The sequence below is a fragment of the Rousettus aegyptiacus genome, unplaced genomic scaffold (genome assembly GCF_014176215.1).
Source record: "Rousettus aegyptiacus isolate mRouAeg1 unplaced genomic scaffold, mRouAeg1.p scaffold_m13_p_15, whole genome shotgun sequence".
Taxonomy (NCBI): domain Eukaryota; kingdom Metazoa; phylum Chordata; class Mammalia; order Chiroptera; family Pteropodidae; genus Rousettus; species Rousettus aegyptiacus.
Window position 1 is genome coordinate 9,361,692 of NW_023416290.1, and position 6,000 is coordinate 9,367,691.

The window sequence follows — 6,000 nt, forward strand, 5'->3', positions numbered from 1 at the left end:
TGAAGCGCTGTTACCTAGGAAGTGGACAACAGCCACTGCTCACATTTCTCACATGAGAGGGGCTAATCTAGCAACAACCCCAGCACGAGCAGTGGGTCTCCATTCTCCTTCTTCCTCATCGGGACCAGCAGGAAGCAGAGTTGAGAGAGTGGGCCTGTTCTGTGGACGACAACTCCAAGGTCCGAAAGGAGGGTAGGGTGTCAACGAGCATATTTTTGCTCTCATTAGGATTCATCTGCTCATGCGCTGGTCATATTTCTCAAATCACACAGAAGCTGGGGGCAGGAAGAGGGGTGATTTTTATTTGGCTGCTTCAAAAATCCCAGTACCGTTGACAGCACATGTAGCACTACTAATAGTGTGTGAGAGTAAGAAATAAAAGCTCTCTCATTAATCAAAACTCATTACATGTGAGCCAGGCCAGCTTTTGGTCCCATTAAGAAGCGTCCTCTAGCTATCCTGTGTCCTAGTTCGAGCAGGGCTTCTTCTCGCTGGCGGTCATGTGAACATCGCTCAAGGTCCAACAGAAGCCGTGATATGTGTGTGCTGGAAGGAGTAGGAGGAGGTCTGGAAGGAGATATGAGAACCTATTTCCCAGAAAAAGAGACTCAAACTTTGGCTTGATCAGAGTCACTGGAGGGCTTGTCAAAACACAAGATGGCTGGGCTCCAACCTCAGAGTTCCTGACAGCATCGGGCTAAGGTGGGGCCTGAGATGTGAATGTGTAACCAGCTCCCAGGGACCGTCTGCTCGTCTGGGATCGCACTTTGAGAACCACTGTGTCAGAACTATTTACAATAATGTGTGTGTGTGTGTGTGTGCGCGCGCGCGTGTGCAATGAGAGTATGTGTAACCTTCTCTATATACTTTTAGAGTTGATCAAATGGGAAATTTAGAGTTGGAAAATATGATAAGCAAAACAAAAAGCTCAGTGAACAGGCTCCAAAGCAGAATGGAGAGAGCAGAGGAAAGAATCAGTGAAGTGGAAAAAGGAATAGAAATTTACTTAATCTGAACAAAGAGAGAAAATAGAAAAGAAACATACTGAACAGTGCCTCCAGGCCCAATGGTACTATAACAAAAGATCTAATGTTCACATCACAGGAGTCACAGGAGAGAAGAAAGTGGGCAGGGTCGAAAAAGTAGTCAAAAAATACTGGCTGAAATTTCACACTACTTTAGTTATTTTTCTGCGCGAACTGTCCCTTCCAACTTGGGCATTGGAGACTTTCAATTGTCTCCAGGGCTGCTTTGACTTGCCCCATCAAAGTATATAATTTTATTTATTCATTCATTTATTTGTTTGTTTGTTTATCTATCTACCAACCTATCTATTTATTTATAGCATTTTCTTATTCTCTGGCACAACAAGATGCTCTACATTTACTATAGACATTTTCTGTCCAGTCCTGGAATCAGTCATTTCGCCATGAATACCGGTTCCTTTGATTAGAGGATGGAATGAGAAACCAAGATCTGGGTGCTAGATGCCCTTATTATTAGGGTGTCATTTCTTTTAGGCCCTGTTGACTGAGCCAAAAAATATATATATATATATAAATATATAAATATATATATATAAATTGTGTATATATACACATATATACACACATACACATATCTATAAATATTACAATATGCAACAATATGTGTCTATAATAAGCTAAATATGAGTTTATTCTGATGTCTCCAACACTAATCCATTGCCACATGGACCATTTGGCCTTTTCCCTTGCTAATCTGTAACTTCCCACTCCGACTGTAAGAAACCTGGCTCCCACCATCTGTCCTCCATTTAGTTTATGCCCAATTTAAGGATACATGTATAACAACATCAATATTGTTAACCCCTAATCCCATGGGAAACAACTTTATCAACCAGAGTACAGTAATTTCGTGTAGTTCTTTTTGCTTTTCATCTTACAGACTCTGTACATTTTCAGAGGTACTTAGATGAGTACCTGCCCCTCATCCACTTCGGTGAGGTTGTTTTGCACATTTGTAAATCAGATTTCATTGGCGGACTCTGCATTTCTTTCCTGAATCTTTCAATATTCAAGACGCTTTTAAATTTATATACATTTAGGTTCACTATAGTTCTGCGGGTCTTGACATATATATTATAGCTTGTATTCATCATTACAGTCACACAGAATAACTTTACTGCCTCCCAAATCATCTGAGCTTCACATGTTCATCCATCTCCCCAAACTACGAGCAACCAATGTTCATTTTATTGTTTCTATAGTTTGCATTTTCCAGAATATCATACAACTGGAATCACATAATGTGTAATGTTTTCTGGCTTCTTTCACTTAGTAATATGCATCTGAGTTTCCTTCATATCTTTCCTAGGTCGATAGCTCATTTCTTTTTATCACTGAATTATATTCTGTTGTATCCAAGTCCTGCAGTTTATCCATCCAGCACTGAAGATCATCTTGGCTGCTTCCAGGTTTTGGTAATTATTAATAAAGCTGCTATGAAATTTTGTGTTAAAGTTCTTGCACGGACACAGGTTTTCGAATCAATTAGGCAAAATCGGAGAGCGCAACTGCTAGACTGTAAGACCACAGTTAGCTTTTTAAGATACTGCCAGACTGTCTTCCAAAGTGGCCGCACCATTGTGTACTTCCTCTTCCTGTTGTTTCTCACGCTCACTAGCTTTCGTTACTGCCAGGGTTTTTGTTTTTGTTTTTGTTTTTCCCCTATCTTAGCCATATAATTGGTGTATGGTGGCATCTCATTGTTGTTTTGGAATTTGTACTATTATTTTCATACATTTACTTCTACATAGATCATAAACCCCAAAGTATATTGTTTCTATTTTTGCTTTAGCAATTGATTATCTCTTAAAGAGATATAAATAAGAAAAAATAGATATTTATCCAAGTGGTTACCCTTTTGATTCGTGTAAATCCAGATTTCTATCTGGAATCATTTTCCTTCTGCCTAAAGGACTTCCATTAATATTTGTTTTAGTACAGATTTGCTGGTAATGAGTTTTTTCAGCAATTGTAGGTCTAAAAGAGCCTTTGTTTTGTCTTTATTTTTTAAAGATACTTTTGTTGGTTACAGAATTATAGGTTGACAGGTTTCGGTTTTTCTTCAGTAAAGCACTTTCTTCCAGTCTTCTGGCTCGCATTATTTCTGACTAGAAATCTTCCTTATCTTTATTCCTCTATGTAATGTGTCTTTTTGACCCTGTGGCTTTTTAAAAGATTTTCCCCCTTGCGATTGGTTTCTAGTAATTTGATTTGTGCCTTCATGTAGTTTCTTTCATGTTTCTTGTGCTTGGGCTTCATTGAATTTCTTGGATCTGTGGGTTTACGGTTTTCATCAAACTTAGAATATTTCCAGCCACTTTTATTTAAATAATTTTTCTGTCCACTTTTTCCTCTCTCTTCTCCTTCAGAGACTCTGATTACACATATATTAAACTGTCAAGTTGTCCCCTTGCTCTCCTGGATTCATTCTTTCTCTATCTTCTTTCTCCTTCTCTTTGTTAATAAATATATTTCTACTCTCTGTGTTTTATTCTGAATTGTTTCGATTGCTATCTGTTCAAGTTTACTAATCATTTTTCTCTGCAATGCCCAAACTGCTGTTAAAACTATCCAGTATATTTTTCATCACTGTCATTTTTCTCAAAGAAAAGTTTGATATTCATCATCTCGTATGTCTTCTAAATCTCTAACATTTTCAATCTTCCCTCTAGCTTGTAGGATATAGGAAACGATAACTGTTTTAATGTTATTGTCATTTTCTTAGTTTCTATTGATTGATTTTACTCTTCATTGGGGTTTATATTTTCCTGCTTCTCTGCAAATCTGATAATTTTTCATTGGATGACAGAATATGAATTTTACCTCACCAAGTGGTGAATATCTTTTCATCCCCATAAATACTCTTAAACTTTGTTCTGAGACATAGTTAAGTTCCTGGGAAATAATTTGATCTTTTCAAGTATTGTTTTTATGCGTTAGTAAACAGGACCATGGGAGCAGTCAGTTATGTGTTCATTCTGCCACACTAGAAAGGCACAATCCTTCTGAGTGCTCTACCAAATGCAGTGAATTATGAGATTCGGCTCTCTGATGGGTGGTAACAGGAAATCTTCTAAGCCACATGGAAGCTCCAAGTATCATTTCCCCTAACTCTTCTGAGTTCTTTTCTTGGCCTTAGGTAGTTTCTTTACATGCACGAGCTGATGAGTATTCAGCTAAAGACTTGAGAGAAATACTCTAGAAATTTCTAGAGTTTTCTTTTTTTCCTATTCTCTGTCTCTGTCCTTTTTCCTGTAAACTTAAGCTTCCTCAACCTCCCTAGACTCCCAGCTCTGTCTCCTCAGTTCAGAGAAGTGAGCAAACTCTCCCTGGGTTCTTCCTTCTTGTACCAGTGTCTGGAACCTGGGAGTGTTTTCCAGGCAGGAAACTAGGATAGTTGTAGGGTTTCCTTCATTTGTTTCCTGACTTTAAGTGACCAATACCTTTTGTTGCCTGACGTTTAACAGCTTGAACTCCATCATATCATATAATTTGTCCACCGTTTTATTTATTTTTCTATTTTAGGTGAGAGGGTAAATCTGGTCCTTGTTGCCTCACACGGGCCAGAAACAGAGGTTCTATTACTCATTTTCACATGAGTATAACTCTACTTCTACTCTTTGTTCAAGAATAAGTTACAGAGAAGCAAGAAAAGTAACCCTGGGCTGTCAGCAATTTTAAATGACAATGTGTTATCTCAAACACATCATTATCATATATTTTTTGTCCCATGCCTTGGAGACATATTTTCCCTGATGTGAACAGATCATTTAGACAGGTTAGCAGAGCTCGAAGTGAAGCATCGTGTTTATCTTCTGTTAGGCTATTGAATTTACTTATTCTCTATTGACTTTGATGAGGAGCTAGTATTTTCTGTTTCTTCTTAACTTTGCTTTATATCCAGATGAGTTTTCCTATTTAGGAGCCCAAATTTCAACAAAATCTACATCTCACAGAGATGTTTATCGCTACAGCCCACCCACACTCCTTAAGATTACCATTTACTTTTAGAGAAGTCTATACCTCATTCAAGATGCGAACGGATTCATTTATTTTGGCTCTCGGCAACCTTCCTCAATTCATCTGAATTTTAGGACATTTGGCAGATATTCTTCATAGACTGTGGTTTAGGGAAGTAGCTGTTTTCTATCATCGCTTCAAATAGAATTTTCTTTCATCTTTTTTGCTTTATTTGTTGTTGTTCTTTTGAGTTGTTTCAATAAGGTCATAGATGTCACAAGTACCTCACCATAATTCACTGAAAGCCCTACCTCTATTAATGAAGCTTTAAGTTTCCCATTCATCAGAGTCTGAAACTTCGGCCACCTTTTTAAGTACAGAGAGCAAATGTAAAGGGTGAGTTAGCTGTTAAATGGTCGGTTATTTTTAACAATTTCTTTTATATGGATCTCCTTTTACGGCCACTAAACCACTGGTCTAGGACTTTAACATTACATGCTTGACTACTGAATATTTTCTTTTTGAACATTATTTTAAACTCTTCTTTTTTAAAAAGAACATTCATATTCACTTAAGGAGATGAAATGCAGATAAAAGTCTTTGCAAAGACCCCACCTTTTCAGTAAGACTACGCTGACCACCACGCTTATCACCTACTCTCCCCTGACACTAGTCTCCCTTATCTTGCTCTAATTTTTTTTTTAATAAAACTTATGGTAAAGCTCTCTAATATATATCAGAGATATTGAATAAAGTTATATAGTATATACTATAAGTACTCTACACTGTATAACCTTTAATAAATAGATAACTTCCATTTTTCATTGTTTATTGCCTGTCTTGCTTTGTTAGAATGTAAGCACATAGGAGCAAGAAATCTTTTATTTTGTATTGCTGTGTTTTTTTGTTGTTGTTGTTCACCTTGAACAGAGATTGACATTTAGTAGGTTTTAATACATATTTGAATTAATAAATATAAAACACAAGCCATGTA